The sequence below is a fragment of the Myotis daubentonii genome, chromosome 15 (genome assembly GCF_963259705.1).
Source record: "Myotis daubentonii chromosome 15, mMyoDau2.1, whole genome shotgun sequence".
NCBI lineage: Eukaryota > Metazoa > Chordata > Mammalia > Chiroptera > Vespertilionidae > Myotis > Myotis daubentonii.
The window spans coordinates 47,907,978-47,922,637 of NC_081854.1; positions in this window are offsets into that span (position 1 = coordinate 47,907,978).

Here is a 14,660-nt window from a genome sequence, read left to right on the forward strand (position 1 = left end):
AAGGGAACCCCAGGATAAACCTCTTGCAGGTTAAACCCCTATCCAGAATCCACTTCCCAGCTATCTCTGATGCTCATATTATCAACGTCAGAAGTGGTGGGGCCTAGGACAGGCAGAGATGTGGGGGTTAGTGTTAGGATGTGTGATAAATGCTCACTTGTTGAAAGACAGCTTTGATGTGGTGTGGACTGCTTGATAAGGGGGCTTGCCCTTTGTCCTATGCTGGTCCACAGGTCATTAAAAATGCTCAGTGTTGATATAACCACTGTTCATCCATTTATAGATGAAGGAAGTTGGGTTCGCAGAGGCGAAAGGATTTAACCAAAGTCCTATGACTTTAAACAGTAGAGTTGGCTGACTCTGGCTTCCAATGGTCCTTTCAGGATAAAAATGTCTCACCCTGATGGCCCATGATGTGTATTTATTTCTTGTTCGAAATTCTCAGGGCCTGCATCATACTTGTGACACCTCTACAGAGAAATGGTGTTTTCTACCTTCCAGGACCTTGAGTCCAGAGGAAGGTCTTTTGCGCCATCAGCATTCTGTCCTGCCTCCAAGGGCTGTCAGCCAGAGAAGGCTGGGTAAGTGATGGGGCTTTAAAAGGTTAATTACCATTAATCATTATGAGAAGGTGGCTTATTATCAATTCATAAATTCAGAATAAATTTATGCTGCTGACAAGCAAAATGTCCTAGTTGCCCTGTAGACCTGGTTTCCTTCCTGAAAAATAAATATTTTTTTTCTAGATTATGGTTTTTGTATAAACTGCTGTCTCTTCCAAGATGCCATGTGGAGGAAAGCTTAATTAAATTTGTAAAGTTGGTGAAAGTATTCCAAACTTTCAAAAGCTTTTAGGATTTCATGTACAGTCCCAGATGTACAGTCATCTATCTATATATAAAAGGCTAATATGCAAAGTGTCCCCACGGGAGTTTGACCGGGAGACCAGGAGTTCTATCACTTGCTATGACATGTGCTGACCACCAGCGGGTGGCACAGAACGAAGGAAGGTCCCAGCTGGCAGCTGGTAGCCAGGGAAGGGAGGCCCTGGCCAGCAGCCAGAAGGCCCCGATTGGCCCTGATCAATGGCCAGGCCTAGGGACCCTACCCATGCAAGAATTTTGTGCACCGGGCCTCTAGTATGTCTATAAATAGAGATGCATATAGGTTATGAACCAACATCTTTAAAAGTATGTTTTACAGGTGACTTGTGAATGAATCTTATTACAAAATTTCTCCAAAACTTTTCCTGTGTGATATTTTAGTAAATAAAATACTTAAGCTTTCAAGGTTGCAACCTACAAAACTCCCTCTAGTCAGGCTCTAGGTTACAATTAAGGTATTATTAAAACCATGTCTCTCCATAATCATCCGGAATTTATTTATTAATTGTTTACATTTTCATTAGTGAAAGTATGAAGCTGGAAGATGACTGGCCACACAGCTGGCATCCTTAGGCACAATTGGAGTACTTGTTCACATTTTCAGCATTTGAAGATGCTGTGTCCTTTTTCTCTTATTATTTTCCTCCTCCAAGTCTCTTTGCTTCTTTTCTCTTTCTTATCAGTACCTCTCTCTCTCACTCTGCCCATTCTGTCTCTCTTGGCTGCTTAGCAATTAATTTTAATAAAAATTCCAAAATTACAGCCCTACCTGCCTACCTCTCTCTGATTCCACAGCACCAGGATGATGCAACTCTTTCCCTCCAACTGCTTACCTCAACTGTGAGGGCACAACAGATACAGCACTGAGACACTTGACAAATGTGATAAGATTGTTAAGTAGGTCCTTTGCTTGAACATCACCACTCGGATACAAAGCATGTGAGATGTGGGGAGTCTCAGAACACGGGATCATTGCTACTCTTTTTGATGCTGGCGCCTGAAACTTTTTGGAGCCCATTATTCCAGGGCATTGTTCTGATCTGGTTTGGCAGAAGGCTTGTTTAAACAAGCCTGAAAGAAACAGCAGTGTCCTATATTGGCTCACCGGGTAGTTCCACCTTTATTTCCTGTGGGACCCCCGGTGCTGGTTTCATAAGTAAGCCTTCTCAAAGAGTAGATCGGGGCATTACCCTTCCGAAAAAAAATTGCCTTGTACAGGAAGGATGAGGAACTGGGAAAAGATCGCTAGGATTTCTAGTCTTTCCTCAATTACTTGTCCACAGTGTAATTCTACAAAAGTCTCTTTTCTTTGGGTTGGGATTTTCAGATCTCTGAATACGACGAGGTGATCGGGCACTTGAGCTTCCAACTATGTCTTAGCTTTAAAATTCTATGCTTTTGTACACTCTTCTACAAATTAAATTCAAACTCGCTTTGCTAATATCCTTCTTTCATTAACAAATGCATTCAGAACACCTGAATTCACAGCATAAGGGAGTAAAGTTATCCATGTCATAAAATATTGAATAGCTATTAAAACTGTTTATGAAGATTTTCATCCACATGGGAAAACAGGTGTCAAAGAGTCTTAAAAGAAATATAACAAATTATATCAAGCTCTGTGTGCACTATGACACTTGATAAGTGGGAAAACATGATAAATGAAGTCAAGACAGAAAAAGGGAATTTACTAAATAGCTACTTCTGAGAGGTAAGATTATGTGTGCTTTTTGTTTTGTTTGCTTTTTGCATTAGTTCCAAAATTCCTCAAGTGACTGTGTATTCTCATCAGGGGAAATAAAGCACTTTTTTTTTTCAAATAAGTTACTGTTCATTTAAATTGGGTGTTATTTTGAATCAAATCAGAATAGCACAAAGAGCCTATTTTGTTTGTTTGTATGTCTGTTAGCTTTTCTATATCATTCCTTTGAGATCAATTTTATGTAAGAAATGTATTCCAGCCCGGCCAGCGTGGCTCAGTGGTTGGGCGTCAACCTACAGGCCTGGAGGTCAAGGTTAGATTCCTGGTCAGGGTGCATGCTGGTTGCAGGCTCAGGGCTCAATCCCCAGTGCAGGAGGCAGGTGCTCAATGATCCTCTCTCATCATTGATGCTTCTATCTCCCTCTCCATTCCTCTTTGAAATCAATAAAACTATTTAAAAAAAGAAAAAGAAATGTATTCCATGATTTAAGAAAAGCAGCGTGAGCCTGTCCTCATTGCTTGATTTCCAGATGTATGGGACGCCTATGTGTAAAATCTCATGAAGCCAAGAGAATGATCTGGCAGGAGGCGATGATGTTAATAAGATTGCTTTTATTTCCTCTAATGGGAGAAAAATGCAAAAGCATCAGCGACCTCCATTTTTAAAATTCATTCTTCAAAACATATTTCTCTATGTAATTGTATTAAAAAATTATGATCTGCCCAAGTTCCTCTACTCTTGGAAGACTATCAGCAATTAGTGGTCTGGCATTCCTGAAATTCCTCCCAGCCATCATCACTGGCTTGTGATTTGCTGTGATAAAGCCCATACCTCCCTTCCTGCTTTTGGCCATGACTCTAACTAATCTCATCCCCTTTCCAGAGGAGGATCTGAATCGCTTTTGATAAGGGGGGATGTGTGCAGGAGGGAGTCTCAGGGAGATATTAGGGTCAAAGTAGAATCTTGCTTTGCAAGCCCATTTTTAAAAATTTAATATATTCCTTTAAATTCATTCCTTGTGCTGGGGGAGGACGAAAAAAGATTTATTCGGAAAAAGCTGCTAAGGTAATAAGAAAATATAAATCTTCCGGCTGATTGTGGAGATTTTTTAAAAGATGCAGAGAGAAAAGCTGAGCTGGGGTTGCCAGGTGAGTGAGGAATCAGGACGCTGGGACTCACTACCCACCCCCCACTCCCTCTGCGGAGACATCGCATTTCTTAAGCCTCACTTTGCCCATCTGTGAAGGAAGCAAGACGTTTCCTCTAATACAGGTATAAGGAAGCTTAATGGAACCGGGGTCATAAAGAGCTTTTGACAAAAGCCCCATCCTGATATAATGTGGTATCAAGACTAAGAACAATTACCCTGCCTGAAGCCGAGAAACAATTTTCTTCTTAGGCAAGCGCAGGCAGAAGGAGGTAGTGGGTCTCATTCATCTCTGCACACCTGGACTGCCTGCTTGGGCAAGCGATTGCTGTCCGTCTTGGACTCTCTGGGATGGGCAATGTCTACCTTCTGGAGGACAGTGGCAGGTGAGGGGCTAATCTCTGTGGCTGTCTTGTTGTCTTGCTGTCTCTGAGGGTGTACATCTCACCTTTCAGGTAATTCTCAATCATCGCACTTTGTTTGAGGACAGGAATGCTTGAGAACAGGCACCCCTCTGAAATGGGGGGGTGGGATCATTTCCTCCTGCCCCTCAGCAGGCAAACACACGTGGTCTAGAGTGAGCTGGGACCTACCGATTATTACAGCTCTGTTCCCACACCTGGGAGATAAAGCTCACCAATCTGCATCTCCTTTTTTTATGTTTAAATATATTTGTATTGATTTCAGAGAGGGAGAGAAAGACAGAATCAACAATGGTGAGAGAGAGAATCATTGATCAGCTGCTTCCCGCATGCCCCACACAGGAAATCAAGTCTGCAACCGCGGGCATGTGCCCTGACCAGGAATCGAACCTTGACCTCCTGGTTCATAGGTCAATGCTCAAGCCATGAGTCATGCTAGCCTTGCTGCATCTCCTTTTTGACACCATCCAAACCCACTATCTTTCCTCTTTTACGTTTCTCAAGATGACTGGCTGAAAGTGAAGTCAGGAAAGAGATTTTTCCACGTAAGCAGCCTTATCCTGATGCAAATCTTCCTGAAGCAGATTCTCTTTCCCATCAGTCCCCACACTCATCCAACAACCCATAAATGTTGACTCACTGACTAAGCATCTCTATGGGAAGTTATTAGAGATTCGTTCACAGCGGGAGCAAACTATAGCAGGGTCTTAAATGGGCTGGGAAGATTTGAACTGTCAGGGAAGAGCAGGGGACAGCCCAGGAAATAACCTATGTGCCTTGGGGACAGGCAAGACTTCCACCTGCCTTTCTAGAATAAGCTGTCCACTCACCCAGTCATGCATTTTTATTCCTTCATTCAATAAACGGTTACTCTCTCCCTACAGTGGATCAGAAACTCCTCTAAGCCACAGTCTCTGCCTTCAAGACTCTCCCAGGCTTATAGACTCGGGAACAGGCAATGACAAACCTGTGTGTTGAGTAGATGTAGGGTAGGTGCAGGGTGTGAAGAAGCAGACACCTAGGTCTGTTGCACAACACTTAGAAAATCTTAACATAGGAGGTGATTGTTGATGTGGTTTTAACTCATGGGTGTATGGTGGGAGGCTAGTAGAACATAACACAGAGCGTCAGGAAATGGTGCTGAAGATAGGATAAGCACTACAGGTTTATAAGCAAGAGAATAATATATGGGAGACGGGAGGGGGTTAGAGATTACTAGACATATAGACATTTGCTGAAGTAAAAGATTCTCCAATGGATACTTGATTTTCAAAGGTAGAAATTTCAGGTGAGCCCCCAGATTTGAGGGGAGCACTGACTACCCTTTTCCTAAGATTAGTGTTGCTGCTCTTGGCAACACAATAGAAGACCCAGGGGACAAAAGTATCCACAGAAGATGTGCAGGTTCTTCAAGCCCTGCTCGGACGCAGGCTACTTGGTATAAAACTTGCACACAACGAGGCAGGAAGGTCACCTCACTGTGTAACCCCCAGTTTTAAAAGATTATTTAGAAACATCTTGTGGGATCTGAGTGTAATTTTGTTCAACCTTTATTTAAAAATCCACCTTTATGACTGGCCCCTTAGGTGATAACTTAAGACAGATTTCTCTTTAATAGTTTTATGACAATTTAAGTCTCTAGCTCATTCATCTCATTTTATTTCCCACATCTACAAAAGGAGCCTGGGGTTCTCCCCAGGGGAGAGAAAGGGAATCAGGTACCTGGAAGGCAGGGGCAGATTCCCAAGTCTCTGACTGGTTGCTACTCTACCTAGAATTCCACACCTTTGAGGCATCTGAGCTTCAGCATTCTGGACTGGGGGCTAGTCAATCCTATGTCCATACTCTAATTCCTTCAGAAGTCATTGAAACACTGACCATCAGTTTTTTTCATTTGCAAAATGGAAAGAAATGTTACAGAAATGTTGTATGACTCAAATGAGAAAGCATGTGAAAATGCCCTAGAAGGTGAGGAACTGAAAAACAAATTATTTCGCCCAGCCAGTGTGGCTCAGTGGTTGACTGTTGACCCATGAACCAGGAGGTCCTGGTTCAATTCCAGGTCAGGGCACATGCCCAGGTTGCTGGCTTGATCCCCAGCAGGGTGAATGCAGGAGGCAGCCTATGGATAATTCTCATCATTTATGTTTCTGTCTTTCTCCCCCTCTCCCTTCCTCTCTCTGAAATCAATAAATACATATTTTAAAAAATAGACTATTTCCTGGACACTGAGAGATGTTTACACGACACACACACACACACACACACACACACACACACACACACACCCAAAGCCCCAAAACCCATCATTAGCATTTCCTGTCCACCTCTCCTTTCTCGCCTACCATTTCTCTTTCCTCTGCTCTCTACAGTTGTAATAAAGAACTGGTTGCTATCTATTCCATTCTTAATGTTTACAAAGTGGCCACATTCCTGGGAGATCAGCATTCACAGAGCTGGGAGTGCACACACTCAGGGCTGCTCCGTATACACATCTCCTTTCACTAGGGCTTACTTGTAGAGATTAACCTGCGTGTTCCCTAAGTGTACATCAATAATCACTGAGTTCATCACCAACACGAGGTCTCTAAGGAAACGTACACTTGTGTGCAGAAAAGCCCAAGGGCTGAAAGGAAGAAATTAAACTTCTCTGTGGTTACACAATTCCCCATCAGCAGAAGAAATAGTGCTGCTTTTCCTCATCGATGGAGAAGCAGTCATTGTCCAGAGTCCTGGGCAAACCAGGGTCCTTGTAGCACCAGCTGTGGGCCACATCCCCTGTTGAGCGAAAGAAGATGGGAGCCAAGTGCTGAGGATCTTAGAGCCTGGGAAGGTAGGAGAGTAAATACAAGATGCTGATTCTCTTGCCAGTAATTGTAGCTCAAGGCTGAATTCTTTCAACCTTAGCTAAGTATAACTCAGAGGTCTGAATTCTTATAAACTCACATTGCATTTATCCACAGGATGAGGGTCACACACTAAGTGCTTTTCTGATCATAAAAAAAGGTCCCAGGCCGTGAATTCATTCTCTTTTCAGCATATTTCACCGATATTCCTTCCGTTGTAAATAGCAGTGATATTTCTATTAAACTCATTTTCTCACTTGGTGGCACATCTACTCCAAATGCAATCTCATTATCTACAAGGAGGCAGGTTCCCACTGGACCCTCCAAATCAGGCCACTGGACTCCCTTGTTTGTGCCTTTGAAATGCATTCCTATAGGGGCAATGCTCCCTAGTCCTTCAAAGAGCAGAAGCTCACCGATCCATTCTGCAGAAGATCAAGAAAAATGAAGGTAATATTTCTCCTCGGCGCACCCATATTTATTGCCTCAGCACCATGCAGCTCTTTCTGCTCCCCTCTCTGATGGGCACTAATGCAGAGCCAATGCATTTGGATCCAAGCGCAGCTTAATGTGCCCAGAGATGAATCCTCTGCCCTCCTCTGTATCGAAGCCATCTCGCGGCATCTAGGTAAATTATACGCCACGGCTCCAGTTTGGTCTACTAATTTTTTAATGTACATGAAATATTCAGGGTGATTTGTGAGGCATGCAGTACCTCTCATGAATCCATCCTGATGCTGCCTTTGCTAAGAATATGTTTTTAAGGGCTGCCCACGTCCATCTGGAGCTGAAGTTTTCGAACTAAATTAAACATTTACTGGCTGAAGGGATAGAGTGATGGAGCCTAAGAGTCCCATCAGGGCTCTGTTCCTCACCCATGCTTCCCTCCTTTGCTGCCGACGGATTCTGGAGTCTTTGTAACTTGTCCTCGTGACTCTGCCCCCTGGCACATTTACTGGGTGGAGAAACTGAAGCTGGGGTAATTTTTCAACTTCATGGGCTCCTAAGACACCAGGAGGGTCTTTTCCCCACTGAATGGATTAGAGGTGAAGACAAAAGCATGAAAACAAAGCCCCTTAAATACTAAAGAGATTATGGGATTCCAAACAGTAAGTGTAAGGTCATAGTTCTCAGGCACCTGAATTGGACAGATTAAAATGGCTCAGGTAATTTTATTGGCTGCTGTGATGCAAAGAACAGGACTTTTGTTTTCGGAAACTGGGGTCTGATTTCCAGATTTGCCAATCATGAGTGGTGAGACCGAAGACATTCCTTTTAAGCTTTCTGTGCCTCCCTTTGCCCTTCTGAAGTTTGGGGAAATTAATGTCACTGCCAGAGGCTATTGTGAGGAATAGAAGAATTAATGTGTCTGTGTGCCTAGAACTCTGCAAGTGCTCAGTCAAGCTTAACTTCCTTCCTCCCTCCTCGTTCATTTTCTGGATGGCTCTTTCCACGATCTCACCCTATTTTGCAATCAGAGAGTTTTCATGTGGGGAGCTGTTGGGCAGGTCAGTAACACACATTTTTCATATCTGATGCTCACAACAGTACACCACAGTGGGCATTAGTATTCCCACTCCACAGAAGAAATACTGAGGTTTCAGAGTCTAGAAAAATTGGCACAGGGCACACCCCACATCATAATGCCAAGATTCTAAACCCTATGGTATGATTTCCCAAATCCATCTCTGTTCTTTCAAACATGCCTCCCCATTCTTCTCCCATTATTTGGCCTTTATTCTGCAGGGGAAAAATCCCAGAATATAACCTCTCACTTATTTTTGAACTATATTATGGCACTATCTCTGGTTGCCAAAGCAGGCCTGGAATTGAACATCAAGAAGACAAAAATCACGACTACAGAAGAAATACACAATTCGAACTTAGATAACAAAGACAAAGAAATTGTCAAAGATTTTGTGTATCTTGGTTCAACCATCAATTTAAGTGGAGACTGTGGCCATGACATCAAAATAAAGCTGAGAAGAATTAGGATAGATCATCCAGAGCAGAGATGTGTCATTGCTAAAATCACCCACATAGTCCCAACTACTCCATGTGGATGGGGAAGTTGGCCAATGAAGACGGCTGATGGGGGAAAAATCATTAATAATATGGTGGAGGAGAGTAATACCCTGGACCGTCAGAAAGACGAACAAAGAGATCCGAGAGCAAATGAAGCCTGAAACATTGCTGGAAGCAAAAATGACAAAACTGAAGCTGTCCTACTCAGAGCACATCCTGAGAACGCAGGGTTCTCTGGAAAAGACAATCATGCTGGGATTGACTCCATAAAAGAAGCCACTGGTGCCCGGCTGGTGTGGCTCAGTGGTTGAGTGACCCATGAGCCAGGAGGTCATGGTTCTATTCCTGGTCACCCATGCTGGGCTTGTGGCTTGATCCGCAGTAGGGGGTGTGCAGGAGGTAGCCAATCAAGATCAATGATGTTTCTATCCCTCTCCCTTCCTCTCTCTCGAACAATCAATAACATATTTATAAAAAAAAGAAAGAAAGCCACAGGCATGTACCTACAGAATCTGTGCAGAGATGTTGAGGGCAGGACATTGGGACATCACTCATTCATAGGCTAGCCAGTAGTTGGAGCCGACTTAACAGCACATAACAAACAATTCAAGTTGCTCCGAATCTCTAGTCAATGTCTCTAATTTCATAAGGGTTTTATGAGCTATTTGTCTTTCACCAATTTATTAGAGCTTTCTTATCCCCATTTTATGCCATATGCATTCTGTGACTCCCCCCCTTTTTTTTACGTGCCCCATCCTCATATTTTCATTCTTTTTAATAGCAGCTTAACACTTTAGTATCTTGCATTATTGACCATTTACCCTTTGCTTTATTTATCCATTTATTTTCTTCTACTTCTGTTTTTCACTGCGTAGCTCCCCTATTTTCCAGATGCATTAAGTTATTAACTCCATCCATTTCTTTCCTGTCTTCACCTGCAGTAATATGACTTCACATATTCATTCCTCTTGCAACGCGTCTACCGGAAATCCAGTATCTGCAGTTCATGTTTTCCCTTAGCTGCCGTGCGCTCTTATTTTTAGCCTAATTATGAGCGTAATGAAGCGCTGATCGTGATTTTCCAGGTTTTCCCCTTCAACGGCTTGAATCATAACCTCCCTAGTTGCCAAGTCCGTTACTTTTACCCCCTAGAAGCATGAATAAAATATTCAATTAGAAAGCCATCTTGCCCTATATCACAAATTCTCGGCCACGGTTCCTTCCCTTCATTCTTTGCCATCTCAGCCACCCTCGGTCATTAGAAGTGACCCAGTTTGAAGACCTTTGTTTTCTGCTCCATTGTGAAGAGGGGTTGCCACTGTGCTTAGGTTCTGAGTGTGCTGGTGATGTTTGGTGTTCAGAATGGTGGAATTAGAGAACATGAGCCCTGGAAGGGCCTTTGAGTGCCATTTTGAAAAAAGTGGCACAAGATTGTAGAATTTTAAAAAAATGAACGCAGAAAGGACCATTTTTTACCATCGCTGCTATTTTAAAGAAGTCCCTGATTTTGCTAAGTCTCACTTGTACCCTCTGCACAATAGGATGACAAAAGTAGATACCGATCTACCTTACGGAGCCGTGGTGTGTGTGGCGTGGCACCAAACAGTCAGCATGCGGGGACGGGTTCAGTATAATTCCAGGCATGCAGTGTCTTCTCCAATGAATGCCAATGACATAGGAAGCTAGTGCCGCCACACTGCCCAGCGAGCCTTGAATGGCAGCACCACGTGCTCAGCCAGTCTCTGCTGGACCAAGGCAAGAGGCAGAAACCTCACAACTTGCCAGGTGTGCCCATTCTGCCTTCAGAAAATGCCGACTGCTAAAATGTTCTTTCAGTTTGGGGCAGGGTCTTTAACACAGCTCAGGACGTTTAGTCAAAACTCTTCTCTACCTACCCTTGCTGGTTTGGCTCAGTGGATAGAGCAGCCCTCGAATGAAGGGTCCCAGGTTCCATACATCTACTTCGGTTGCAGGCTCGGCCCCCAGCCCTGGTCGGGGCTTGTGTGAGAGGCAACCAATATGTCTCTCTCACATCGATGTTTCTCTCTGTGTGTTTCTCCCCCTCCCTTCTACTCTTTCTAAAAATCAATGGAAAGATATCCTTGGGTGAGGATTCACATACACACACACACACACACGCACACACACACGCACACACACACACACACCCCAGTATATAAACAGCCATCTAGGCTGACAGACAAAATTCACTCATGGGCTCTTGTCACTCTCTTTCCCTTTTAGCCTATATAGGACACTTTGATTATAAGCAGATGAGGTATTCAGGTTTTTAAATAGAGTTCTCAGGTACTTCCCCAGCAATTTCAAGGGTACCTCATGGTTTCCATAGTTTCCAGCCCCTCAGCATCCTCTTCTCTCTCCTCTAGACTGTCTAAATGTGCAAAGTTCCAGATAGGACTGAGGTATTTCAGGAGCAGCCTGCATGGTGCAGAGTGAAAGAGAAAAACTGTGTCTCTTGCTCTTGATAATGGACTTCTCGTTACAAAGCCCATGAGCACAATCACTTTTTCAGCAGCTACGCCTCGCAGCAAGTCGTTTTAACTACATTTATAATCAGCCAGACTCTTCCGTTCCTTTTCCTCCATCTACACGTGGGAAGTTGACTTTTGAGGCCCAGTTTCAGAAACTCACATTTACTTCGGGTCCATCTGGTTTATCAGTATAATCCACTGTGATTCCAAGAGAACAGAGATCACCCAAGAAATGTACTGGTCAGTTTTTCTAAATTTTTTTAGGACTTACTAGTAGTTTGAGATGCTGCTTCAAGGTTCCGGGGATACATGGCTTAAAAGCTCACATCTTTTATAGAGATTTTAAACAACTATGTTCAACAACAACCATAAAAGGGATACCCAGGAGCCAATAGACCCATGAAAAGATGCTCAACCTCATTAATAATCGGGAACTGAACATCAAAACCACAATGAGATACCACATCAGACCTGTCAGAATGGTTATCATCCAAAAGACAACAAGTGTTGGCGAGGCTGTGGGGAAAAGGCACTGTTGGTGGGATTGTAGGCTGGTGCAGCCGCTGTGGAAAACAGTATGGAGTTTCCTCAAAATTTGAAAAATGGAACTGTCTTATGACCCAGGGATTCCACTTCCTAAAAACCCCAAAACACCAGTCAGAAAGAATATATGCACCTTATGTTCATAGCAGCATTATTTGTAATAGCTAAGATTTGGAAACAGCCCATGTGCCCATCATGGATCTTGATGTTCAATGACTCATTAATGCTGGCAAAGCCAAAATACTTCTCCCGACAGTGTGTGTCCATGTGTGTGTGTTATGTGTGTGTGTTGAGAGAGCAGGAGAGAGAATATAAGTTGATTTGCTTCAATCTGGTTTTCTTTTGAGAAGGATCTTGTTTTCCCATGTTTATGCTTTTTAAAAAAAGTCTTATTTAATGAGTTTTCGCTCCCAACCAAGCTCCCAGGCCCTTACCTGCCGAGTTGATTTAACCAGTCAGGTATCTTGACAAAGTAACTGCCCAATTACCAGATTTTTATAATTGCTTCATTGGGGCATTAAGCCTGAGAATTATGCATATTCACGACCTCCGTGTCTCCTCTATTTTTCATCCCTCCGTTTTGAGTTTGAAAAATTGGCATGAAAATTGTTTCCTGACACTTCTTTTGAACCCTTAAATTATGTACCTATGACTAATAGCAACATCTCAGGATGTTCTTTCAGAGAGGAAATCTAGTCTGAAAATCTGTCCTTTGTTTTTCATTCTACAATTTCCCCCAAAAGATCAGTTCTGGGATACGCTTTGCCCCCTACCCTCCCTGCAGCCCGCATAAGCCCACTCCACCCCACCCCTCACTGCTCACATGCACTTTCTTCATCTTATCAGACAGGTTATTTTTGTCCCCCATATTACACACGTTCAATTAAAGCAGCAGCAGGAAAATGAGAGGGTCCTCTGCATTGAAAGAATTCAGCATGGAGTTGAAAGTCAAACGAAATCTGCAGGTAGCTAAATACCATGGGCACTAGTAATAGGCTAGGTACACTGTCAGCTGCCCGCAGGGGAAGGCCAAGTCTGTCCAGCTCACTGCCATGGTGGCAGCCCCTGGCGCACTGTGTTGTATGAGCAGCCACTCACCCAATGCTGAATTGTGAATGAAGCTATACCTGGTCCCAGTTACGCCTTCCTGTCTCTGGTTCATCCAGGCTCTTCCAGGTTCACAGGCTTCTTTGAAACCCCACTCCTGCCCAACACGCTTGGCTCAGTGGTTAAGCATCAACCTATGAACCAGGAGGTCATGGTTCAATTCCGGGTTGTGGGCTCAATCCCCAGTGTGGGGTGTGCAGGAGGCAGCTGGTCAATGATTCTCATCATTGATGTTTCTATCTCTCTCCCCCTCTCCTTTCCTCTCTGAAATGAATAAAAATATATTTTAAAAAATAAAATAAATCCTACTCCTCTTCACTCTATGGACCTCATTCATAAAACTGGGCACTGAAGATTCTCACACTTTATGGTCCTTCTCCTGAGCCTTTGCCTTAACCAATCCCATACTTGCAAACTCACCCCATGGCCAATCTGCACTCACAAACCCCCAACCTTGGCCTGGCAACTTCTGGTATTTGGGTCCCATAGGCCCCTTAGACCTGACACTGGACACTGAACCCTACCTCTTTACTTTCCAGCGTTTGCCTCTGAATCCTGGGGATGTGGATGCTGATTTCTGCTCAGAATGTGGCTCCCACTTTGTAGACACAATCTTCCCCCACAAACTGAGATCTCCCCACGTTTACCAAGTTCCAAGCACAGTGCTCACTCAGCCACCTGGTCACACTCACCCTGCCCTTTCCACGTCAGACTCATGTCCAAGAGCCAAATACCTCCTTGCCCATAGTCCTGTCCCCATCCCTCCTTTGTCCCCATTGGTCTGATTAGCACTTTTATTGGGCACATGGTGAGTTCCCTGTTGCTGTACATAACCAGAGACTGAACAACCAGTGACAGGAATTTTACAGAAGTGATTCAAGCCTTAGCTGGAAGATCAGATTAACTTGTCTTTGATGCCTCTTTTAATCTTGAACTTCCGACTATACAAACTATGCCCCTTGAAATATATAGGAGTCAATGTTTGCCTAAGCCATGCTATTTTATGCAATGTGATTCAAAACTTTACTCAAGGATCTGAGATGCCATTCGAAATTTACACAGGAGGATTCTGTCCCTCACTAAATAGAGGGACTAAATCATGTTTCCCCGAGGGCAGGTTTTCAGTGAGGATGCTGCATATTTGAGTATCTGAGGGATCCTTTCTGACTATTCGTACCTCACAAGATGATTTACCTAATCACCGAGGCTTCTCCATGGACATGCTGAGATGGTCGAGGTAACAGGCATTCATTCCTTCTTCTCTTGCTGAAGTCCTTCTATGTAGCGTTCTGTTCCCCAATGGACAATATACAAATCCCAAGAGGACAGGGTCCCTCCTCACCCAGTGGTTTCAGCTCCTGCAATGCCCCCACATCGAGCACAGCCTTGGGCACTCCAAGCTCACTGTGCTTCAGGGACCACATTAAACTACCTCACCCCTTTTCGGCTCTCCCCTCAAGGTTCCCTCTGCTTTGGATTCTCCTTGCCCAC